At 46.8% G+C, this 27,397-nt stretch overlaps 1 protein-coding gene and 1 non-coding gene across 2 annotated transcripts in view; one reads left to right on the forward strand and one right to left on the reverse strand.

Moving 5' to 3' along the window:
* The window catches only part of LOC119165049 (prolyl 4-hydroxylase subunit alpha-2), a 379,434-nt gene that overhangs the window by 247,840 nt on the left and 104,197 nt on the right, over positions 1–27,397 (reverse strand). The window lies entirely within an intron of this gene.
* Positions 12,172–12,243, forward strand: TRNAD-GUC (transfer RNA aspartic acid (anticodon GUC)). The gene has a single exon. It is a non-coding gene; the product is annotated as a tRNA-Asp (tRNA).

The following is a 27,397-nucleotide window of genomic DNA, read 5'->3' on the forward strand; positions in this document are numbered from 1 at the left end:
AGTAGCAGTAGAGTAGTCGACCGCGCCGAACAGCGTGCAGCGCCGCGCTGTTATGGTGCGAGCAGCTAGCGAATGCGATACCGCGGATATCCGTCAAGGGAAAGTAAAGTGAAGAGCAGAAGAAGAAGGAAAGATGTGATGCTGGTAATTAACTTATTAAGTCCGCACGGTGGTGTAGCGGTTATCATGTTCGGCTACTGACCCGAAGGTTGTGGGTTCGACCCCGGACGTGGCGTTCACGATTCTATGGAGGCGAAATGATAGGGGCCCGTGCTCTGTCCGACGTCAGCGCGCGTTGAAGAACGCCAGTTTGCCGAAATTTCTGGAGCCCTCCACTACGGTGTGCCCCGTAAGTATATCATGGTTTTGAGACGTAAAACCAAAGATATTAGTACTATTATTAGCATTGCTAATAATTCACATGTCAAAAGTCTTCAACACCAAGGGAAGATTCTGGCTGTACGTGATTAGATCCGGCCAGTATGAGGCATCCCTTCCTTCTGGTCTTAGCAATCGGCCTGCCAGCTCTCGCTCTACCTTACTCAGTCATGCCAAAAGGAGGACACTCAGGAGTGTGCTGAATCGGAAGTGGACACTTCGCTCGTAATATTACAGGATAACGGAGAAACCATGTTCTCGCGATCGTGCTGGACAAAGGACACATCCGTGGCTATCTTCAATTGCTCGCGCAAGCTTTATTGGCATCAAAAGCTATTGCATTTTTTTTCTGTCGTAGACTCAGGTCACGCTCGTTTTCACTTGAAGTTATTTGCGTTCGTGTGAAAATTGCTTCAGCCTATACTTCAATATTAGAGGCATGACTCGTTGTACCGCTTGCCTATTCCTGGCCTCTCAAACATACTTTTAAATGTTTAATTTTGTATACTCTAGCAATGGCCAATAATGGAGACATGGCGCGCCGTCCATCTTTCTACAATTTTTTTTGCTTTGTTTCACTTTGCACATGCCTTATACAGCCGCCTAGTTTGGCTACTATCGTCGCCAGCATATCTTCAATAGTTATCCGAAAAAAAATTGTATTTTGACAATGTAAGCACACATAACGATTTGCGTGATTAGCATGCTCTTTATAGGTACTAACATCAATCACGCCGTAAGCATATAGAGGAAGCGGACTAATTTCGAGGACGCGCACTCGAAAGTAGAGTAATTAGGCACAATACTTGGCGTACTTACAAGGGCCACAGCGCGGAGGCGATGCTAAGTAAGTCTAACGGTACCCGCGATCTGAAGTACTCCCTTATACGCGCGGAATTCGAAATGCAAGCAGTAATGAGACGCACGACCGTAGCTGCCGGACAAGCGAAGACGGTGCCGTGATAAACGACGATCGCCGCCGCACAAATAAAAAATATTAATGTGTAGCAGCGCTGTGCTTGACCAACTTCCTCTTATTCATGGTGTCGAATACGAAACAAAGTGTCTGTTTTCTATGCATTGAACACGAGGAGAGGTGCAAAGTAACACGCACAAGTGCGAGTGTAAGCTGGACGACGTTAATTGATTAGTCCGCGCAGTTCTCTGTGCGGAGAGTGCGCGAAGCGACGTCACGTATTTCATACCTCCAGGCGAACCACGTCAGAGGTCCCTCTAGCACGCCGAAGGTACTACACAGTCATATATGCGCGGCAAGGCAACCCCACAAACAGACAGCGGGTACACCAGAACGAGGAGGCCGAAATGCGGACGCCCTCGGTTCCTCTGAAACAGAGCTAAGTGTTTCTAGACGATTAATTTTGACCTCGTGCGCTGCTGTCAGTTAACAGCATTCGGGTTCGCTTCGGATAGCAGAACGACCACCTCGGAGAGGCGTTGATCTCAGGTTCAAGTCCTGACCACTCAACGCGCGAATTCGGGTCAGTTGGTGATAACAGAACTTGTACATCCTTGCATGCACGAAGGAACGTACAAGGGACGTACATTGGCAGGACTAGCGCCAGTACTGTTTACATGCCTCTTCCTTAGGTGATTGTTCTTTTGCACTTGTTATGTACTTGTGTAAGTTCGAATCCACAACCAGGACAAATTTTTCTTCAGCTCGGAAATGATCTTTTTGAAAAAGCTTCTTTGTCTAATATTGCTAACCTTGCGGTACAAAACGAGCGATAGATTGCACAATTTTTACCTATCGGGAAATTTATTCTACGTGGAGGGGTTGTACGAAACTCGTTCGTCATATTTCTCGCCTACATAGTCATCGTGCCAAGTATACCGCTTCTAGTTAACGTTCACCACTTCTTCCCGCACATCTTATCTCTCTCTCAACAATCGTCAATGTTGTTTCGACGCTGTAAAGCCTGAATGAAAACGACCACGCGTTTCATAGTCGAACTAGTATGCGACAACAGTCTTGAGTGAAGCAGCGCAGACAAGCATAGAAGAATCTTCAAGAAATTACAGACCTATATTCGCTAAATGGCTAGCTAAATTGCTAGTTCTTTGCTAAATATCTAGCATTGCGCAGGTGAAAGCTGATACCATAAGGTGTGGAGGGTGCCATACGTAAAAAAAAAACAAGAAAATAAGCACCAAAAAGGCTGCTTAATTATGCGCAGGTACATGAAAACAACCGTGAGTGAAATTTCAGAGACCTAACCTTTGTGAAAAATTGTTTAAGTAAAGCTGCTAACTACCGGTTGTACTGCTGACTCACGTTAAGTGAAAGGAACTCCGAGTTTATTGAAGGTCAATAAGCATCGCCTTGCAAGAAAGCATCAGAAAGCGGAAGTATTCCATGTTTGTAGGGGTCAAACATTCAGTAGTTGAGCCTACTCCGTTGAACTGCTGAGCGATAACGTGAAAGGTGCAGCCATATTTGAAGACTCGAGTCATGCTTATTGTACCTTTACGTAACCAACTCATTATTGCTCGCACGGCTTCCTTTCCGCCTCTCGACGTTGGCACTGTTATGACACGGTCATTTGAAGTGAGCGCACTCCAAGGAGTTACAGTGTTAAATGCTCATTTAATGGCCGCATCAAATGGCTGTACGTCTTCAACGCTGCACGCACACATCGACTTCTCTTTGACGTAAGAGTGTGCGCACTGTGTAATGGCGCTTTACGAAAAAAAGCGAACACAATGAAAACGACAGCTAACCGGATGAGCTACTGCGCAGCCATCTGGGCGCAAGTTCTCGCGTGAGAGCACGGCCGGACCGCATACGTGAGCGAACGTCACAAGCGACCGTCCTTCTGGTATACGTGTCACTTCCTAACCACTACAAAGCAGAGCCGGGCAACCGCTCGCTTCCAACCTGTCCGAGAAAGGCGGTGAGCAGAGCGACAATTCGTATAGGCGAGGGCAACAGCCGCTGAGGACCGTGTCAAAGGCCACCGACACCGCTCGAAGGGAAAACAAAAGGAGGAAGAAGCCGCGACGCGGCCTAGAACCACTGGACAAGGTGCACGCCACCCGCCGCTCCCAGCTGGACTTCTCCCCTTCCTCGGCCCTTTTGTGATGCGCGGTCGGGGTGCGCGCTGAGAGAAGCGTCGGGTAGGGCCAAGGAACGTCCAATTAAGGCCGGCCGCTGCCGTACGCCACGAGAGGCCATCTCTGACCCAGCGACGTACCTGTCCGTTCCTCTATAGCCGGCGATGATACACAGTTGCTGCAGAATGAAAATCAGACCAGTGGTTACGCCCAGATCGGTGGGAGACGGCGACACGGGATGCCTCTGGAAGAGTACCGCGTCCAGCTCGTCACCCATAGCGTGCACGCGTGACGTAAAAAAATCGTTTTATTACTTGAGGAATTACGAAGCTCGTTGACACACTCAGTGATTATATGCTTGGTTGTTTTCGCGTGGCGTCGGGGTCGTCAATGCGTTGCGAAAGTTACGACGGCTGAGCTGACAGCCAGTAATGAAGCTGTTAGCAAAAGTAAGGAGCGGCGACCCTCCGTTATTATGATTTGATCGGGCTTGTGGTGCAATGTTATGGGATGTGTAGCTCATGACAGTAGCCCACGATGAAAAGCCTGTTGCACCGAGTTGCGAAAGGTCACACGTGTTGATGACACTACACTCTAGTTAAAATGTATCTGGTTTTATAAAATGTATCGACCTATAGGTATGAGCGTTCGTAGGCATTACTGCTGTATACACTTGTGCCCCACTGAGAAAATGAAATCGGCTTTATAGATTTCATGTTTGGATAATTAATCTCTTCTCTAGTTCTCCTATGTATTTCTTCGGTTAAATTTAAAATAGTTAATTGTGCGTATCTGTCTTCTTTCTGGCCTATGCTACATCGGTATCCCTATATTTGAATATTTATTAGTATTGTTTTTTTTTTTGGAAGGGGTGGAAAGGCCGGTTTACTGTTAGGATGCTTCAAATGAAAACAGCTTTTAAATGAGGTTAAGGGCAACGTCAGCCATAAACGTATCGGCACTATATGATATTATGAATGCCTTGAGGCTCAGTTTCACGAATTAGTATCTTTGGGGTTAGTGTCTCGACGGTCGATAACTTAGAGCCGCCACACACGTTACCCAAATATCCACCCGATATGTGTCACAAGGCGGCGTACGACTGCTACTTTGCGAACGTGGGCGTCAAAAAAAGGTCTGTTCGTCAGAGAATGTACTTGAAGGTTCCATATGCCACGAGGGCTTTGCTTTAAGACATCGGTTGGTTTGGAAACCCTGCGCAACGCTCTCAGTTTCTATCATCAGGCTGTGTAAACAGACTTCACTTTGCCGTGTATACTTCGGGTATCATCTGGCACATTTAATAAATGAGGTCACGGAAAGGGAGCACTTCATAGCATCGAACGCGTTATTATTAAGAGCATCGAACGCGTTATCCGAAGGTCGTAGGTTGGATTCCTGCTCACGGCTGGTTATTTTTTCATCCACTTTTCTTTCTTTGTATTTACATTCAATTGGTTCTAGTAACTTCCCCTGTACATTCCTTGGCATTACTGTCTGTTTGATCTCATATATATATATATATATATATATATATATATATATATATATATATATATATATATATATATTATACGTCTATGAGGGCTGCCGTGGCGGAACTCCTTAAACACTTCGAACCCCCGGTGTTATTTACCGCGCAATCACAACACACGGTGCACGGGCCTCTCGCACTTAGCGTCCATTCAAATGCGACCGTCGTTACCGGATCGAACGCTGGATGTGTGGGTGAGCAGCCGAGTATACCATAACCGCTGTACCACCGAGAACAACCTTCTTTAGGTAGTAGCACATTGATATCCCCGCTGTCGATACTGTATCGTGAAAGCTCTAGCCTGTTTTAGGACAGTGTCGCTTTATGCTGAAAGGTGCATATTTATAACATGTATATCAATGAGGAAGTTTGATCACGTCACGTACTGTTTCGCGCGCTGTGCCTATCAGCCATCTCACTTGCCCATTGAACCGTTTATAAGCTGCTGCGACGGCTATAGCTGTGGGCTACTCTCTAATCCACTTACTCACGGGCAGCCAGGTTGCTTGGTGGCCAGTTATATCGGTATACACTAAATACGTGTTTTTCTATGGGCAGGCTTCCTCAGCGCTCAGTGCATCCCCCACCAATAAATGCTTGCCGAAGGGCTAAAGAACAGTGAAGAAAAAGAAAACCAGTGCAGGTACGTAGCAATGTGCGTCCACATGTTTTGTTTCTTAAACTTTGCCCATGCGGAATTTGGCCTGTGCATTGCACCACTTACGCAGACGTGGAATTACTGATTCATTGCGAGTAAACAGGACAGGAAACACGGACATGAAGAAATATTACACGTAAGCTTCCTTATGTCCACTACGTCGACCGATGGTTCTGTACTCACATAAATGAAACAATCACAGCATATCCACGGAGTAAATGATGATGAGTGGGGCGAAGCGTCTGTCAGCTCATCCGTGCTTCCGTCTGTCCATGCGACCATCCGTGAGTCGATCCACGCGTACGTCCATCTGTCTGTGCGCACATCCTTCCGTATATCCGCACTTCCGTTCATCTGTCTGCCCGTTTTCTAGTCTGTCTATCCGTCCATCTGTGCTTCCATTTTGGGAACACTCCAAGTACCGCCATCTCGTATCTCGCATCCCCTGTGGCACATGTCCGCTCCGGCTGTTTTTCCGTCCGTACGTCTGCTAGTCTGTCCGTCCGTCCGTCCGTGCGTTCGTTCGTTCGTGCGCTCATATTGTGGACACTTCAAGTACCGCCATCTCCCGTTTCGCATCCCGCTGACTACGTACGAAATTGACGCAGGAGGACCAACCCACGCCTTAAGGAGCTTCGCCCTTAAAAAAAAATTCAGCAGATCCCACGTGCCCTGGAACCAACGTTATGCTAAGCACGCGGAGGGAAGGTGACCGTGTTGCAATTTTTTTATTGAGTGGCACGTCATGAAATAACGCTAAATATATGTACTAATGCGGCACACACAGCCATAAGTTGAAGAGTTGCAGATGTTTATATAACTAGTTGTTTGCAATTGCGAAACGATGCCAACTGGAACACGCGTATTAGCAACACAAGGAGCTGATATGAAGCACTGATGCTTGCGAGGATGCTGGCCCTCGACACTGCTACATAAATCGACTTCAGCGCATGGCAACTAACCACAAATGACGTTAACCCGACGTCACGACTGTATCAAATGAGTACATTTGTAATGTTATTAAAATCGGGTAGGCAGCATTGCAATCACTATTGATTTTTCACTGAGATTAGCGTCTATTTGAAAAGTAGTTCCGGGACCTGGCGTAGCTCTGTGGTAAAATGCTTCATTGCCACGCAGAACGCTTGGGCTCGATTCCAGCTGGGACCCTGACAATTACTCTTTGCATTTATCGGGTCGCCGCTACCAATGTCGAGTATTTCTTAACGCTTGAACGTTAAAATTGCCCATGTGTGTTAATTGCGTTAAAATTGTTCATTCTCGTCGTTCCTAGGTAGATACTGAGTGTCAATCGCCGGTGCCACATACGCGCACACCAGCGGCATATACCCGCCCGTGGGTATGTGCCACTGTCTGGCGGGAAGTGTTTGACGACGTACGCGACGGGATTGTTACATTATTCATTTCTTTGCCATCACGTTATATTCGTCAAACCATCTTACCTTCCCATGCGGATTGTGGTTCACGCTACGTTAAGGGGTTGACCACGAGAGCACCCAAAAGTAAGCGGCTAGATAGATAGATAGATAGATAGATAGATAGATAGATAGATAGATAGATAGATAGATAGATAGATAGATACGCTCAAAGTCGCTAAATTTTGATAAAAATGCTTCGCATTTGAAATTAATTTCATTGTTTGATTCCTGTATTCTTCCTTGCTTTCTGCCTTTTGCTTTCTTTATTTAGTGCCAGCATCACCGCCAGTAAGACATTTTATGTGTTGCTCTCTCTCTCTGCATTTGCATGTGCTTTTTTGTTGGGGGGGGGGGGAGGAGACCGTCAAGTTTAGTTTTTGTCAAACTAAAGTGAAAAGATGTAATTTAGTACCAGCATGTACTCAGTAACGCCAGATTCCTTAAGGACTCTGGTAACGCTATCGTTAGACGATTCATAAAGTAATCAACAAAGGTATGTTGCATCATAACGCACAGGTATATATAGATAAGCTACCTGTGGAGTTCTACTCAGCTGACCAACGAGTCATACCAGAAAATCCCTCGAGGGCAAAGTTCCTTAGTTACACGCCTATTTCAGACTGAAAGTCTCAGAAGACGATTGTTGCGTTAGCCGTCCAACCCTCCGCGCACTCAGCCAAACACCCGTACAGAGACAGGTGGCCTTGTAACGCGCACAGCTCTAGCGTTTGTTATACGCTATGACAGCTCCTCAGCCGCTTGAGCCACCGGCAAGTGAGGCCCGGGCAAGTGAGGCCCGGGCCTCACTTGCCCGGGCCTCACTTGCCGGTGGCTCAACCGAGCAAGTGAGGCCCGGGTCCAAACCTGGACGCATATCAACTCCACCGGAGAGCTGGTGCTTGTACACTAAACCCCAATGAAGGCTCCTGTGGAGCCTTTACTAAGCTTTTCACACTACAGGCACACACCCACTCCTCCCATCGCCCTGCCATCGATGACAATCAACCGGAGGAAGAAACTGTGACAATGGCGCTGGTGATACTTAACAGCGTTTGGGAGGCTCATATATTGCTCGCTCTGCACCACTTCATCCTAAGTTCTCGACATCGTGAAAACAGACTGTCGAAAGAATGTTGGAAAAACGTGTGCGATAGCAACGAATAGAAACATCATACGAACAAGTGCCAGCCACTCCCCCCTTTAGCAAACCGCATGGCCGCTGTAGCAAGCGACATAACTGCGTTTTGTTTAGACGTGAACATTTCGATGAGCGCGCAACACGTACAAAGCTATGAGCAATCTAATCAACCCTTCTCTAGAGACAAGGAGCGCTTGTGCATAGGCAACTACGCTCTGCAGGTCAGAGCACTAGGCCAAAGGCGAGCGCTTATATCCTTTGCGCCATCTCGCGAGTTCTAGTGAAAGGAGCCTATAGCACGTTTAGGCACCTTATAGAGATGTGGTTACCGCCGCAGGTAAATGGTACACATAACTCCCAACCCTAATTGTTGTAAAAATGCAAGAATTCACTGAATTTAAACAAAACTACAACCAACCTTCTTCAACCTGCGTTACCGCCAGACGCGTATAACTCTTCGCCACAACTGTTACAACAGTAGTTCCGGAGACCTCCGAAGCGTCCACAGCCCAATTCTTGCTTGCCGCGAGACACCCGACAGCGGACTAGAGGGCGCGGTGAAGCTCTATGGGCTGCCTCAGCATTGTTGGTGCATACCGACCACCAGGTATACTAAAAAAATGAAACGCTCGCTGAACACAGTGACACGCTGAAGTCTCAGTGCCCTTTTTGGCACGTTTTCAAAGAACACTTCCTGGGCACTTACATAACCAGCTGTGAGCCCCCTGCTCATAACTAAAAAAGAAAATTATATGCACGTACAAGTCTGGTTTTGCTGCGTCTACTCGCTAGGCTACGCATTGGAAGACTCGGTTTTGCGGCGCCTACTTGCTAGGCTGTGTGTTCTGGTGCTACCATCTGATCTCGTAAACTGCCTTGCCGGCTGCCTATACCGTACGCCTACTAAAGCACTTGACTGGCTGGTCGCGCATGCTTAGAGTATCGGAATCACATTTGTGGAGGTGTACGTGCTTGCTTGTATATATACAGCCCGGCGCTAATTTTTCGTGCGCGATGACGCTTCAGAGTATGATAGAGAAATCCTTTTAGATACCTCACGTCGAGAAACTCGGCGTGCCTGGTCATTCTGCACTACATTATTCACGAAACAAGTGTTGTAACGGTGGAACTTTGCGGGTCGCTATCGATAACGAACGCACGGTTGCCCGAGATAAAAAATTGCCCGCAGCTTCCCTCGGGGGAAGACTGAGGAGGATGCGGACCATATAATTGGTTAACGGGGTGTTAAAGTGCGACTTACTTGGGTCGATGGCTAAATTGGTTAACGTGGTTGTGAAATGGGGTGTTAAATTGCGACTTACTTGGGTCCATGGCTAAATTGGTTAACGTGGTTGTCGGAGGGGGTGTTAAATGAGTGAACACGTACACACGTATGCGAAAGGGCGGCGCTGGTCGAAGGGACGTCGATCATTGTGTTTGTGGATTCGTTGGAATTCATTTCACCGCGACCTTGGACGTCGACGCGCCGTACAAACCAACCGACGAGCGGCAACTGAGCGAGCGAGCGCCGACCTTGAGTGTATATACAGCACGACGGCGCATGCACTGTCAGCTGTTGAATGTTCTCGAAGCGCGACGCCACATGCGCGTCCACTGGAGAATCAGGAGAATTGTAGATGTCGAACGCGGTGTGTAGAGGAGGAAGGGTGCACAGATGGTGGAGGAGTGAAGCGCGCGCGGTGTGTAGAGGAGGAAGGGATGCACAGATGGGGGAAGAGTGGGCGACGGCGCGACGGCGCATGCGCGCGCGTCAGCTGTCGAATGTTCGAGAAGCGGTGCGGACGGCGCACTACAAGGCGCGAGTATAAGATGCTCCGCATCTAAAAAGGGAAGGAGACCATGTTGAGCGCAAGCGCGCCTTCTCCTCTCCATCCACGCACTTTGTATCCTGCTCGGTGCACTTGTCTCGGTGCAACGTGGCATGTAATATATATATATATATATATATATATATATATATATATATATATATATATATATATATATATATATATATATATATATATATATATATATATATATATATATAGTGAGAGAGTGAGAGAGAGAGGGAGAGAGAGAGAGCATCGAACGCGTTATTCGAAGGTCGTAGGTTGAAATCCTGCTCACGGCTGGTTATTTTTTCACCCACTTTTATTTCTTCTTATTTACATTCCATTTGTTCTAATAACTTCCCCCTATACATTCCTTGGCATTACTGTCAACTGCGTTAGATCTCATTACTATTGTGTCGAAACACGGAGAATTTTTCCCTTATACATACATACATATATATATATATATATATATATATATATATATATATATATATATATATATATATTTATATATATATATGAGCTAGATAAGACAGCACCGAGTTGTCTGAATGGCTTAAGTTGGTAGGTCACATTGCTGAGTGTTCAGACATGACTAAATGCTGGCGGACAGACTCCAAGATAACGCTGTCAAATAAGAATGTCTTGAACGAAACAACGATGCAATGCCGTTTGACGGTCTCAACTACTGTAGTATTTCAGCACTGCTTAGATAAATAGCTGGAACGCGAGTGACATTTCTGCGCACATGTTCAGAAGAGGGCAAGTAACGTTATGGACAGGTTTGGCCTGACAGTCATGCTTTGAAGCACTGCCTTGATGATATCGAGATTAATGAATAAAAAAAACAACGATGTTTGAAGGCGGCGAGTTGGGAGGGCCGCAGAAACAAAGGACACCTACCGTGTCGCACTCTGTTTAGGGCCTAAAGTGTGCAGCAAGGACAAGGGGAAGCCTGCACGCAAAGTACAAAAGGCTGAAAGAAGAAAAAGGACGGAAGGAGACGTTTCAAAGCGACAACTTCGGGCTAGCAAGCGTGACAGCGAGCAAGTATAAAATGCGGGAGTGACACGAGCTGTGAGCAGCTGCGTACACGGACGACGCCTGTTCCAGACGTCACGTGCACAATTTGCGTGCCGACGCGCCATCAAGTATGCCTTGACAGACGTGGCTGCCTCCTGCACCTCTTTCTGCCTCTCCCACAGCCAACACGAGGTACAAAAGCATTCAGCCATTCTAACACGGCGAAAGTGTTTCGCCGCGACCCAAAGATAGAAACGTCGCGCTCCACAGGCGGCGGCCCGGACAAACAAACCGACCCCGCGCCAGATCTGGGTCGGCGGGCGTTTTGCACAGGGCACCGTCGCATTACACGCTTTGGCATCTCTCCGCGGCGGCGATGATAAGTAAACTGGCGCCCCTGGAAAAAAGAAATCCATCGAACCACTCTCTCCGGCAATAATACGCCAGATGCCCAATGGTGCAGCAGGCTGCAGCGTCTCTCATGTCGAGGAAGCCACCTTCTACTAACGGCTTCATCCCAAGTGAGGGCTGGCGCGCCGTGGGAAAAGGTGGGAGAACATTGTACATGCATTGCTTCGGAGGATGCATTAGCCTACATAAGCGCCTCATCGGTGACGTTCTACGCTGGGGTGTAGAAAAGCAGGCGGTTGCTTCCTTGATGCTTCGTCGGCGAGCGCTAAGTGACTCATCGAACGTTGTTATCGTCATGGCTGGGCGCTCCTTCAAGCGATGGCGTTCTGTTGTTTTGTTCCTTTTTTTTATTTTCGTGAACGCCAGGTTAGGGTTAGCGAGATAAAGGGGCAAATGATGACGCGCTTGTGTTAGTTATTTAAGGCCGTCAAGTGTGACTTCCGGCCTTCCCGTCTGACGCTTCATGCCTAGCATCATAGAGTTTCATACAATTGTATGAAAATCTATACTTGCAATTGATGAACATATAATCATGTATTGGATATTTGCAGGTTGTTTCACCCATTAACTTGTACAAATAAAGATTTCCATAATGTATTCGTGAAAAGTAATATTAAGAATCACATAACTTTGTTGTTCAGCGAACTTGTTAATAATAAAAGCCACCAACGCCGTGCTCCTCGTTAGTATAGTGGTCAGTATCCCCGCCTGTCACGCGGGAGACCTGGGTTCGATTCCCCGACGGGGAGTTATTTTTTTTCTCTCACACAAATTTTTTTCACTTCATATTTTGTAATGTCTTATATGCTTAAGCGGCTCATGTATCACTATTATTATTTCTATTTGTAGGGGTTAGTATGATTATGAGGAACGCTGTAGTCAAGGGCTCCAGAACCCGCCCGGGGTTGTTTAGCATGCGTGTTAGTGCCGCTGTCAACCAGTACCTGTAATGTCATTCGCTGTGAATGACATCCCGTGTTGATGCCATTATTGACATCGGGTAATAATGTGAACAAGATCAGGTGTTAGTGTCACACGGGCACAGTGAATGACATTCACGCCTAATGACATTCGCCCATTGAAAGTGTTCACCGAACGCATGGAAGTGCGACATCTGTAATCTCAACAGGCGCTTGACAAGAGATTACAACATCGACACATAAAACAATTGTCAGCGATGTTTGGACGTTCAATAAAGGTTGTTGGTAACTTTCCGGCATCATTTTAACGTACAACGCGGTAGTGGAAGCAATTTATGCAGCTATATTCTCTTTCCCAAACTTTGATTTGACACTATGGCACACCCTGTGGGCCGTATAAAAAAATTAGCAGATCCCACGTACTGAGGGAATCAATGATATGCGAAGCACGAATGAGTAAGGTCGATATGTCAGTTTCAAATGAGCACAACGTTACGAGGTGTAGGTAAATGGTGCCGTACATGACTTCCGTGTCATGATATTATGTTTGGATGTTTCGTTTACCTTCGCCATCTATTCACGTCACGGGATACCAAATTTCGCACATGTGGAGTTAGCAAAACGGCCGCAAGTACGCTATGAGCGTGGCATGTAATCATGTTTCACATGACACGTATATCAAGATTGTCATGTTTGAACAGTCATTAGCCTTCGTCATCCATTCACGTCATGTAGTACCAAATTTGGTATATTTGGAGCTATAGCGAAATGGTCACGAGGTCATGTGATCCAAACCATCGCAAGAGCAGCAAGATTATGAAATGTAAATCATGACATTCATGACATACATGTCATAGTTTTGATGTTATAACTAGTCAATTTTGCTCATCATGTTATGCCATACCAATTTTGGTTGATTGATTGATTTGTGGAGTTTAACGGCCCAAATCCACCATATGATTATGAGAGACGCCGTAGTGGAGGGCTCCGGAAATTTCGACCACCTGGTGTTCTCTAACGCGCACCGAAATCTGAGCACACGGGCCTAAAACATTTCCGCCTCCATCGGAAATGCAGCCGCCGCAGCCGGGATTTGAACCCGCGACCTGCGGGTCAGCAGCCGAGTACCTTAGCCACTAGACCACGGCGGCGGGTACATACCAATTTTGGTATAGATACCATTATTGAGACGGCCAGGAGAGCTAAAAGTCGTAGGCGGCTAGATAGATAGATAGATAGATAGATAGATAGATAGATAGATAGATAGATAGATAGATAGATAGATAGATAGATAGATAGATAGATAGATAGATAAACAGATAGATAGATAGATAGATAGATAGATAGATAGATAGATAGATAGATAGATAGATAGATAGATAGATAGATAGATAGATAGATAGATAGATAGATAGATAGATAGATAGATAGATGCCCTCAAAGTCGCTGAAGTTCGCGCTAAAAAATGCGTCGCATTTAAAACGGTCGCTGTTGTTTAGGTGCAGTGTGGTCGCGTAGCTATAGTAGCAGAATACACACGCAAGTGTGGGACACCACTTTAGGAAGAGTGTTTTCAAAGCATTTATCCTTTCTTGGGAAGAGCCACAGTTCTCTGGTAATCCCCGACGAAGTCGAAGTCTAACGTAAATGAATCGGCGTGTAGACGCAACTGCAAATCCGTAGTCGTCGGTGGCCTTTTAGATGCCAAACTTGAGGCGTTTCAGTCTGTTTTGATGCTTCCTTAGCAGCAGCTGGAGAACAATTAACGTTCGTTCGCACTGATCATCATTCATCGTGATCGCAAATTTATTGAATGCTGTCACGGTTCCAAATATTCCCATCGGCAAGTTGTGAGCGGCTTTAAGCTAGTCTTGCTTTGGTTGTATACGAGGATTTATATTTCTACTGATGCTATTTTATCGCGTCGCAGTATATTTTGAACCAGCTGTACAATGTATGTAAATAAAATCGCTAGCTTTTTGGTATCACATCGGCCTGACGATAAACATCGACATCAATTTTGAATGTCATTTTACATGGCCGTGTAGACCAGGACCGGCGGGAACGCAAGATTGCAATGACATTCATTACGAATGTCATTCGCTGCAAATGACATTACACGTGCCCCGTCAGAGGGTGTCACACAGGTCCCGTTAATTCGGGGAGGCGATCGGCGGGCTAATTCCAAGGGCCGAAGTATCGGCCCCCCGAACCGCACCACGAAAGCGTGAACAATTCAGAAGTGGTCCTTTTTGGCGCGCCAGCGGACGCCGGCCGTGGCCCAAAGAATAAGTCAGAGCCGAGAGTTGATAAACAAAATTGTATTCTCACTAATGGCAGATCGAAAACAATACACAAGTATGCACACTCCACAATAGTTGAGTACAATATGTCACCAATCAAACAATGTACTACACAGTACAATCAGCCACACTCGAAACAACAGACACCGACAACAATACACACTACAATGCAGTCGCATGCATTGAACAACCAAGACACTTAAAAGACTAAAGAGATAGAAAACCTATCCAGTCCAAAGTTCTTGGAACAAAAGTCTGGATGATACTCTTCCGAGAATCACTCACTCAAAGTCCCGCGTTGTTGTCGTTCCGCAGCCCCTGAAGTTTCTTTTCCAGGAAACCTCGCCGAAGTTTCTCTTCCAGGAAACATCGCGTCTTCAATTGGCCACTCTCCAAGCTTCAAACTTCTTCGCCGGAAACACGTCGGCTTCACACACGCAGCTGTTGCCACGTGTCTTCGCTCGATAGCGGTAAACACACACTCTTGCCTGTAGCTCGAGCCTTCACCCCTCAGGTGGAAATCCTCTTCTTCTTCTCCTGCTTTGTCGCTACGGACAAAACCTTCGCCGACTACACGGCGGAATCCCTACGCGCTCTGGCGCTAACTTCCGTCTTCTCCTGATCTCTCGTCTCGGCTGCTCGATTAAATACCTTCCGCGCGAGATTCCACAAGGTTCTCATCATTTCGTCGGCGCGATGCGCAGCGAAGGCTGGGGGAAAGGTCGAGACGATACGAGGGCCGCCCTGACGGGTGACTCAACCCGGCACCACCACGCCTATTTCCATCTAGAAATTTCCAGTGCTTGCTCGGCCGCCGTTGTGGGGTGAGGAGGTTCGTCGGCGAAGCCACGCTTCCGAGAGGAGAGGCTCGCGCGCCCGGGGAGCCTTTAGATGTTTGTTTTCTTTTTTTTTTCTTTTTCGTTGACCTCGCGGCGTCACTCTGGCGGTTCGTCGCGAGAATTTGGCGGCGCGCCCTTTTTGAGCGCTCGTTCTGTGACAGAGGGGTATAAATTTAAGTACACGAGCTTCCGACATTTCGACTCCATGGAAATGCAGACGCATGAGGCATCAGCAGCGAATCGTTACGTCGTGTGTGTTTGGGTGTGTGTTTGTGTTTGTGTGTGTGCGCGTGTGTGTGCGCGTGTGTGTGTTGTGTCTGTGTGTGGTGCGTGCGGGTGTGTGTTTGTGTGCGTGTGTGTGTTTGTTTGTGTCTGTGTTGTGTCTGTGTGTGTGGTGTGTGTGTGTTTGTGTGTATGTGTTTGTGTGTGTTTGTTTGTGTGTGTTTGTTTGTGTGTGTTTTCGTAGAGAGAGATTGGAGGGGGTTGTATTTCTGGCCGGCAAAGACAGCGCTGCTTTGCACAAAATGCGCCTCCATTCGAGATCAGTAAGAGGCATGGAAAACATTATCCTCGCAATGACTCAGGCTCGCGTACCCATATTAATGCGTATGTAGAGTCTTTTAGGAAAGTATCCTTTCATGCTGATATGCTCTTGCTATAACGCTTACCGGAGGACTGAATCACCGCGAGAAAACAAGGTGCTGCATATTGCACCACGTGCGCCCACTTGTACCGCTTTCGCAAACTACTTATGTACTCACACGAATCCATCAATGAACAGGCCTGTACTCAGATAGACAAAAAGAAAATTGTTTAAACCAGTTTCTTGCTTCTTACTGTATTTAGTGCCAGCGTCGATGCAGTAACTCATTCTGTTTATTTTTCTTCCTCCTTCTCTCGATATGTGTTGTGCTTGCGTGTGCGTATGGGAAGGAAGGAGAGAGGGGGGTCAAAAAACCGCCAGCTTTTGTCTTCCTCAAATTTACGTGACAATTTCTGATCCATCGGCACCGCGTAACGTGACGGCTCTTCAAGAACAAAAGCGACGTTACAGCATAACGCACTGATGTAATTCCGCTATTTGTGGAGTTGTACTAAACCAAATGCCGACGAATGCTGGATAATCCCTCGAGGGCCATGACTCCTAGACATAGGCCGCATTTGTACAGAAAGCCTCAGCATACGATTAGTGCGTTAGCCGCCCAACCCTCCGCGGACACAGCGCCACCGCCCACGTAGGGACAGGTGACCTTGTGACGAGCACAGCTCTAGCGTTTTTTACGCGCTATGAGAGCTCCTCAGCCGCTTGAGTCACCGGCCTCGTGGCCGGAGGACTAAGGCACTAAGCGAGCAACTGAGACCCGGGTCCAAACCTGGACGCATATCGACTCCACCGGAGTGCTGGTGTGTGTAGTATAAACCTTAGTAAAGGCCTCCTGCCAGGCTTCTATTAAGCTTCATGCTCGGTCTCTCCGCTCTACAGGCACACTGAAACTCCTCCCATCGCCCTGTCATAGCTTGCAATCAACGCTTTTCAGACGAAGAAGCTGTGACAACGACTCTGGTGGCATCTAGTTGCATTATGGAGGCTTATCTCATAGCTGACTGAATACAGCATGTGTATCGAAGTCGAGATCATGACGAAATGCTGTCTGTCAGGAGGGGTATACATTCTAAACAAGCGACGCCAACCAGTTCAAACACAGTACTCACGACCTTTCGGCCTCCACAACGGAAGTTTTGTCCACAATGAACAAGGCTTGTGAATAAAGCTTCTGTACTGGACGCCGGAACATCATAAAATTTTTTGGTTTTGGACTCTTCGGCGTCCCTTTGAGCGTCTCTATCAACATATTAGATTTTGTAACGCGAACTTTCGTCCCAGCTGCGGAATTCCGATGTAAAATGTTCTGTTTCGTGAGGGGTAAAATATTCGTCTGTTCAACAGTAATGACTTAATCCTTGCTTCTGCTTACATCTATGTACTGCATGACAAGGCGTGTTTGAGTGAAAGGGGTATTTCATCGCCGATAACGTCAAGATCGGTTTACACGCTTTACGGGGGTCATTCAATACCCGCTTTCTCAGCGCCGCCAGGGTCTTGAGTCGCAGTGCCTAGGTATACGCATACGCAAGTTGTCATTGCTTGTTCTTTGGACTATAGTGCCCAAGAAGGCTATCATGTGCGTTGAATGAATTTGGTCTGCTGCATAGTCAGTGTATCTTTACTTTAGTTTAGCGCGCTTTGTATGACAGCAGCCGATCACTTTAAGCCCTACAATGTGTGATGTTTCATTGTGGAGGCCGTGTTGTGGGAACAACGTCACGAATATGATTCTTTCTTCCCTGTTCAAGTTGTAAGTACATCTAAGAATGACTCGCGCATGCATTTTGGGCATAAAGTTTTGTTCCTTTAATACAGAAACGGAAAAAAAAGATGTACTGGAGATTACATATATATTTAAGAACCCTTTGATTACGAATAATTGCCGAAGCATGCAGGAAACGACGCCCATTACTTTTTTTTAGTTCAAAATACAACGTCTACATAGCGGCTTGAAATGAGGTTCTGTTAGTCTGACACATTTGGGGACAGTACAGCATAAGTCGTGCCTGAAAAGGACACGTTTCACTGTAGAGAACCTCGAATAAATTATTTTACCAAAAAGCAAGCCACTCGTTGTAACCCCAATTATCGCATATTCAGGTTAAGCAGAAGCAATAGGACCCCGCAAGGAGACACAGCGAGAGAAAAAAAGAATCAGTGAACCCCTCCAAAAAAACGTGCCGAGGTCGATTACGACCTCGAGGTGCTTCCAGCGGATTACCGCTCAGCTGTCTATTACACGCGAGTCGCAATGACACCCAATCTTTGTGAGTTGATTGCATCCATTCCGCCAGCAGCGTGAAAGGCTTCTTCCTGGCACATGACCCCAGCGCGTAGATTCCACGCGGTTGCAATCACGGTTGCACAGCGCATCACCGTTTGCTGCGAAGACCTCTGCAGCCAGAATGGGCGAATGTTAATCATTGAAAGGTCGCAAGATTTTAATAAATAGTTTCGCACAACTCGCATTGCTGCCGATTAATAGAGGGAAGCTTGAAGTTAGGTTGGAGCTCGAAGAAGGTCCTTTTCGAGTGGAAAACTTCTGCGAAATGTTAGTGTATAGGAAAGGGGGGGGGGGGGGGGGGGGTTGATTCTTGAGGAAAATACAGGTGTGTGGACTGCACGATAACCGTCTGCCATATGAGGACACCTTCAATTGACACAGTGGAAAAATTGGATTAAACGGAAAGTGAAAGTGAAGAAAAGAAAGTAAGGTAAAAGAAAAGAGAAATAAGACCGGGGGGAGCAGAAAATAGCAGATAAATAAGAAAAATAAAAGAACAAAGAAAGCGTACATCGGCATGCGCACAGGTGGGCAGGCAAAAGTGGGAGGCCGGCCTTCTCACCAACATGTATCACCCGCTTTTTAAAGATACAATGTGAAATCATTCAAGCAAACTGTCAATTACCATGTATTTTGACCTGTTTCAGTGTGCTTAATGTGTCTTTTGGGGCGAAGCTCCTCTTAGTCGGGTTAACGTCACTTGTAGCTGGTGTTATGCACTGAAGTTTATTTTTGTACCGGTGGCCAGGGTAACCATCGTAGCGGGTCCACGCGCCTCATACCTGCTTATCCCTTCTGGTGTTGCTAATACTGGTGCTACTGTGGGCTTCGTTGCGCAGGGGCAAACAACTAGTTAATAAATACGTACAACTGTTCAACATGTGTTCGTGCGTGCAGCGTTTGTGCATACATTTACCGTCATTTCATAGCATGTCTCTCAATAAAGAAATTACAGCACGGACACAATTCTTCCGCATGCTTTGTATAACGTCGATTCCCAAAACATACGAGGTATCTGCTGAATTTTTTCCCTAAAGTAAAATGAAGTTCTCCTAGTGAAGCGTAAGAAACGATATAAAATGGTGAGACAGATGGACTTCCCTTCGAGTACGCATCACCAACTCGCCTAGACCTCTACTGTTTAAGAAAAAAATAAGAACTTTATTGAAATAGTGGCTGAGCTGAAAGCCTAAGCAGATCGAGCATGCAGTTACCGAGTAGTAGTTGTTGCCGGGGATCAGGCTACGATCTGAAAGGCCTATACAGCAACGTCTCGGGCCATGCACCTACGTATAAACAAGCGAGACAGGTGTTGAGTGAAAGGCGAATATCCGAAGCGATGAAAAATTGAAGATCCGTGAACGTCATTTCAGCGAACCTTTTTGGCAAATGAACTAGTCTTCATCAATAGACCACATTTATAATTCACCAATGTGCTTGTCTGCGCGGCATATTTGCCCAAGTAATGTGGCACCTGTCTTGGTTCAAGCGGAGACGTGGTGCTATAAATAGTTGCACATGCCGGGGCTTCTCCACTATGCGAGTTTATATAAAGAAAGCCGACTCTATATTTTCCACGTCACAGCGTAAGCAATTCATTATTGAACAGTCTCTTTGCACCAAGTGGCTAGCCACCATTAGTTATTCCTACTGTATAGCAGGAAAGCTGGCCTTAAAATTTTGAAAAGGGTATATCGCTGCCTGGACGAAGAGAAATATACTCATAGAAATGACACACTAATGCACACCCATGTATCGAAATTGAATAATTTTTCCACCAACGTAAGTGGGGACAGCTGTAACCACGTGCTTGGCTGTGACATACCGTCATTATACATTATCCGGGCTCTCAATCAATAACAGCAACGTCAGTAACACGCCGTGTCATATTCGCTTTAGTGCGTCATGATATCACATAATGCAGGTTCATACTACTACTACTACTACTACTACTACTACTACTATTACTACTACTACTATAATAATAATAATAATAATAATAATAATAATAATAATAATAATAATAATAATAATAATAATAATAATAATAATAATAATAATAATAATAATAATAATAATAGGTTTATGAATTATGCAAGCGAAACAAAGGCGAGAAACTTGCAAGTTTGACCAGGGGACTTTATACACTCTCTCCCCCTTTTTTTTGTTCCTTTTTAACGTTTTCTTTTCCTTTTTTCATCCTGTGGCTGGTGTACATATAAAGCTGTAGTCAGCTGTGATCAGTTCTGAAAAAAAGCTGCTGCCTTTAATTTATCTCCTCCTTTCCTTACTAGCACTCTAAAAACGCCAGAAATAGTGCCTCCTGGAGTGTAATCGCTAGAACTGCGCATTTTCATTGCGATTCCTAAATGCAATCCCACGCGAATCCTCCTTTTCCTCGTTATATGCCACGTTGCACCGAGACAAGGAGCAGGATAAAAAGTGCGTGAATGGAAAAGAGAAGGCGTGCTTGCGCTCAACATGGTCTCCTCCCCTTTTTATCTCGGGCAACCGTACGTTCGCTTTCGATAGCGACGCGCGAAGTTCCGCCGTTACAACACTTGTTGCGTGGGTAATGTAGTGCAGATGAACCAGACACGCCGAGTTTCTCGACGTGAGGTGTCTAAAAGGGGTTCTCTATAATACTCTGAAGCGTAATCGCGCATGAAAGTTTAGCGCTGGGCTGTATAGATACAAGCAAGCACGTACACTCCCAGAAATGTGATTCCTATATTCTGAGCATGCGCGACCGGCCAGTCGACTGATTCAGGGCCGTTCCACGCTCTTCCCGCACAGCCGCAACGCACGTGCCGGGACCCCTACCGCACACAAGCGGGGGACAAATAAGCCAATTGTCGACGCTGCGGAGGGTGAAAAAGCGTCGCCAATTGGCTTACTTGTTCCCCCCTTGCGTGCGGTATGCGTCCCGGCACGTGCGTTGCGGCTGTGCGGGAAGTGCGTGGAACGGCCTTTAGTAGGCGTAAGGTATAGCCAAACGCCGCAAGCAAGAACCGGGTTGTGGACGCTTCGCAGTTCTCCGGAACTGCTGTCGTAACAGTTGTCACGTGGAGTTACACGACTGGCGGTAACGCAGGTTGAAGAAGGTCGGTTGTAGTTTTGTTTAAATTCAGTGAATTATTACATTTTTACAACATTTAAGGTTGAGAGTTATGTGTCGATGTGTTAAGCATTATGTATAGAGTTGTCCATACGTTAAGAAACGCATGTCGTTTTGTGGTTTAATTTCGAAATTAAGAACGCTAGTGCGTATTCAAGCCAATCTAAACGACGCATACAAACTTGTCCGCGTGATTGGTTCATATTTTTAAAATGGAAACAACGAAACACAAAGGCAATGAAACGGGAACAGAAACGAGCATGTTGGCCTATTTATGTACACCATTTACCTGCGGGAATAGCCACATCTCTATAAGAGAGAGAGAGAGATAAATAGAGAGGAAAGGCAGGGAGTTTAACCAAGCTTGGCTCGGTTGGCTTCCATACACTTGGGGTGGGGGAAAGGGAAAATAATAGAAAGGAAGGAGATAGAAAAGAAGAGGAGTGAGAAATAGAAGGATGAATAGTCAGCTCGAGACCCCACAGCATGGTATCACACTGTTCTTTCACAAACGGTCGTGAAGTCTGGTGGTCCTTAAGAAGTGCAAGAGGGCTTTCGTGGCTTTGCGTGTATGGGAGACCGTTGGCCAAAGTCCCAGGATCTTCTCTTCTGCATGCGGCTGTGAATCTAGCTGACGGAGCTTGGCTTCCGTGATGCGTCGTTCAGACTGGCATGCTGGGCAATGGCATAGAATGTGCTCAAGCGTTTCCTCGCAAGCGCAGATGTTGCATGCCGAAGTGCTCGCCATTCCAAGGAGACGAGAGTACGCATTCGTAACTGCCACGCCCAACCTCATGCGACACAGTAAAGTTTCAGCGCATCGTGGGAGCCCGTATGGCAAACAAAGTTGCAAGTTTGGGTCGATCGAATACAGGTGCGAGTTGGAGAAACCCGGTGTATTCCATTGTAGGAGAGTTATACGGCGAGAAAGTGATTGTAGTCGTCTTGCAGCGTCCGTTCTCAAGAGTGGTATGGGCGTACGCAGGTCTTGGTCATGAGCCGATCGAGCAGCTTCATCCCCGCGGTCGTTGCCGACGATTCCGCAATGACTCGGCAACCACCGAAATACAATATCGTGACCTTCCTTGAGCGCTTCGTGGTAGTCGTGTCTTATCTGATATACGAATTGTTCGTGTAACCCGTGCTGCATAGCAAACCGTAGTGTCTGTAAGGCTGACCTCGAGTCGCATCTCTATAAGGTTCCTAAACGTGCTATAGGTTCCTTTCACTACTACCCGCGAGATGGCGCAAAGGATATAAGCGCTCGCCTTCGGCCTAGTGCTCTGACCTGCAGAGCGTAGTCGCCTATGTACAAGCGCTCCTTGTCTCTAGAGAAGGGTTGATTAGATTGCTCATAGCTTTTTACGTGTTGCACGCTCATCGAAATGTTCACGTCTAAACAAAACGCAGTTATGTCGCTTGCTACAGCGGCCATGTTTGCTAAAGGGGGGAGTGGCTGGCACTTGTTCGTATCATGTTTCTATTCGTTACTATCGCACACGTTTTTCCAACATTCTTTCGACAGTCTGTTTTCACGATATCAAGAACTTAGGATGAAGTGGTGCAGAGCGAGAAATATATGAGCCTTCCAAACGCTGTTAAATATCACCAGCGCCATTGTCACAGTTTCTTCCTCCGGTTGATTGTCATCGATGGCAGGGCGATGGGAGGAGTGGGTGTGTGTCTGTAGTGTGAAAAGCTTAGTAAAGGCTCCACGGGGAGCCTTCACTAGGGTTTAATGTACAAGCACCAGCTCTCCGGTGGAGTTGATATGCGTCCAGGTTTGGACCCGGGCCTCACTTGCTCGGTTAGTGCGTTAGTCCTTCGGCCACGAGGCCGGTGGCTCAAGCGGCTGAGGAGCTGTCATAGCGTATAACAAACGCTAGAGCTGTGCGCGTTACAAGGCCACCTGTCTCTGTACGGGTGTTTGGCTGAGTGCGCGGAGGGTCGGATGGCTAACGCAATAATCGTCTTCTGAGACTTTCAGTCTGAAATCGGCTTGTAACTAGGGAACTTTGCCCTCGAGGGATTTTCCGGTATGAGTCGTTGGTCAGCTGAGTAGAACTCCACAGGTAACGATTCTATATATACCTGTGCGTTATGATGCAACTTACTTTTGTTCATTTCTTTATGAATCGTCTAACCATAGCGTTACTGAGTACATGCTGGTACTAAATTACATCTTTTCACTTTAGTTTGACAAAAACAGAACCTGACGGCCCCCCCTCCACCCAACAAAATAGCGCACGCACATACAAATGCACAGAAAAAGAGACAGCACCAAACAAAATGTCTCACTGGCGGTGGTGCTGGCACTAAATACAAAAAGCAGAAAGCAAAGAAGAATACAGGAAGCAAATAAAAAAGTTTGTTTTTTAGGGGCAAAACTCCTTAAGACGTGAGTCGGTCCATCCACCGTCGTTGTCGTACATAGGCACCGGGAGGCGAAATGGGGAGTGGCCGTACTTGGAGTGTTCACTAGATGGACGCACGAACGGACGCATGGACGGACGGACAGACAGACTAGCGGACGGACGGATGGACGGATGAATGGACGCGCGGAGCGGGTATGTGCCACAGGGGATGCGAGATGCGAAACCTCGGTACTTGGATTGTTCACTAGATGGACGCACTGATGGACGGACAGACAGACTAGAAGATGGGTGGATAGATGTACGGACACGTGGACGTACGGATGGATGGACGCACGGACAGGCGGACGTACGCATGGATGGACTCAAGGATGGTCGCGCAGAAGGACGGTAGCACGGATGGGCTGACGGACGTTTCGCCCCACTCTTCATAATTCACTCCGTGGATATGCTGTGATTGTTTTACGTATGCGAGCACAGAACTATTGGTTGACGCAGTGTACATAAAGAAGCTTACGTGCAATATTCCACATGTCCGTGCTTCCTTCCCTGTTTACTCGCAATGAATCAGTCATTCCACGTTCGCGTAAGTATAGTTTGTGAAATTGAAGAAAGAAAACATATGGACGCACATGGTGCTATGTACCTGCACTGTTTTCTTTTTCCTTGGCTGTTCTGTAGTCCTTCGGCAAGCATTCATTGGTAGTGGATGCACTAAGCGCTGGGGAAGCCTGCCCATAGAAAAACACGTATTTAGTGTATACCGATATAACCAGCCACGAAGCAACCTGGCTGTCCGTGGGTATATAAGTGGATTAGAGAGTAGCCCACAGCTATAGCCGTTGCAGCAGCTTATGAACGGTTCAATTGATTGATTGATGTGTGGGGTTTAACGTCCCAAAACCACCATATGATTATGAGAGACGCCGTAGTGGAGGGCTCTGGAAATTTGGATCACCTGGGGTTTTTTAACGTGCACCCAAATCTGAGCACACGGGCCTACACCATTTCCGCCTCCATCGATGAACGGTTCATTGGGCAAATGAGATGGCTGATAGGCACATGTAGCGCGCGAAACAGTACGTGACGTTATCAAACTTACTCAGTGATATACATGTTATAAATATGCGCCTTTCAGTATAAAACGACACTGTCCTAAAACAGGCTAGAGCTTTCAAGCTACAGTATCGCCAGCGGAGATATCAATGTGCTACTACCTAAAGAAGGTTATTCTCGGTGGTACAGTGGTTAAGGTATACTCGGTTGCTCACCCACACATCCAGCGTTCGATCCCGGCATCGGCGGTCACATTTCAATGAACGCTAAGCGCGAGAGGCCTGTGCACTGTGTGTTGTGATTGCACGGTAAATAGCACCAGGTGGTCGAAATGTTTAAGGCGTTCCACCACGGCAGCTCTTATACACGTATAATATGCAGTTTTGCCACATAAAATACCAAAAAATTATTTATAATGCAGAAGATCGAGTCTCGGAAAGCAGTCAATCGCTGGTGTGGTTATGTTTCCCTATTCTCTAAATTACTGACGTGAGCATGCGGAGTGTCAAAAACATCGACTTTCGCAAGTTTGACACAAACGGAGAAAACTGACACAAATCAACAACGCAGCGCTTAGCACTAACAAAAATATTACTGCTGCGTTGAGTAAACGTGCCGTAGTGCCGAAATGCTTTTAAACGTGGCGACTGTTTACTCTTAAAACATTCACTCTGTAAGTGTCGCGTAAGCTGCTCGCACTAACCCATCCGCGTTTACGATGTCACCGTCCCACCGGAAAACTAGGAAGTAGGCATGCAGCGTGGGTTCGCAGGTCGGCGCTATAGCGCGTTAAAGCGAATGGCAAACACTGACGGTTGCCGCTCTCTTGCTATTCGCCCGCAGACGCTGCCAGAACACTTCCGCCACACATCGAGGCGTGCGGTGGTGGTCCCATTCTGTGCTGCCGTGCTGTTTCACTGTCTGCGCCTTCGGTCAGGTCGCGTGGCTTTGGACGTGTCGTTATACGGTCGTATCGCTTTCCGTTTGCACGCGTCACTTCCAATACGTTCCGCAGGAAGTCACCTTTAGTAGAGGCCATTTCACTGTAAACACAGGCCCTTGATGACATCCGGTTCTGTCCGTTGATGTGCGTTAATAGCATTGGTGGGCAAGAAGAACGTTCGAAAATATCCCGCTGACTCGTTTCTACGCTTTCCTTTCCTAATTCGACGAAATATGTTTAAATGAATGTCCTTTTGAGCTACACAAAAACAACAAAAGATTGCTTTGAACATTACGCACGTTCTTTTTATCTCAAAAACTGATAAGAGACTTTCCTTTTCCTCGAAAAAACGTAAAAAACGTCCTTTCAGTTTTGACGTTATGAGCTGGTAAATGAGGTGACCGGATGTTTTTTTGTGCCCCAACGTGTGCAATCTATAGGCGGGAGTATCTGCTGGGCAGTCGGTTCACGGTGTGTTGCTAAGAAAGGGAAGTTGACAGCCACCCGTTAGAAGCACGAATCACTGATCTCCACTAGGGTTGCTGGATGGCGCTTCGAGCTCTCCGGCGCGCGGCCGCCGGAAGTTCGAGCGCTTGTCCCGGAAGTCGGACAAATGGCCGCCGTTCCAGCATAGCGCGTGCTACGTATGGGCTGGTTTCGCGCGCATTCCGCTAAATATGCCTGCTTGTTGCGCCGTCAACTGCACCAGCAGACCAGAGAAGTCGTCTGGGAAGACGTTCCACTTGTAAGTATTACAATATTCTGCGCGACGTGCGTGATACGCAGCGAAACGCAAACGCGATATCAGTGTCGTTAAGCTGTGGCTCTTGTTACGCAGGTTCCCACGCTCTAAGCCGGATTTATATCGGCGTTGGGTGGTAAACTTAAGAAGGGACAAATGGACTCCATCCCCAGGTAGCAGACTCTGCAGTGACCACTTTACTGACAACTGTTTTGACAGAACGGGCGCACGAACTCGGCTACAGCCTGACGCCGTGCCCACCTTGTTTTCTTTCCCGAAGCACCTGGAAAAGGTATAGTACGACATCTCGGCATTTTGGTATAGCGGCCCGGAAAAAAAAAAGCATACTGTTCGGCCATCGCAGTTCGCTCGTTTAGCGTTCGTATAACTAGTTGATGCTACGTTTATTAGACACTGAAATCGCCTGAATGGGCGCTACCTTCTTTCGTAGTTCATCTGCTGAGTCACTTTAAAAATGACGCCCTACAAATTAGCTCGGAGCACAATAAAATCTACATGTAGCTGTGAGAAGCTGTGGTTGAGAAATTGTTTGGCACACTTACTCTGAAAACCATGTACTGTAAGCAATGAAACGGAATTGGAAAAACATGTCCATTACGTTACAAAGCGCGAGGTCTTGAATTTTAAGTGCCCAATTTTTTCTTTCAATTTCGGAAATGCTCCTATCTGCGTTATATATCTCAGTGGTGCTATGATAG

Source organism: Rhipicephalus microplus, chromosome 9 (genome assembly GCF_043290135.1).
Source record: "Rhipicephalus microplus isolate Deutch F79 chromosome 9, USDA_Rmic, whole genome shotgun sequence".
NCBI lineage: Eukaryota > Metazoa > Arthropoda > Arachnida > Ixodida > Ixodidae > Rhipicephalus > Rhipicephalus microplus.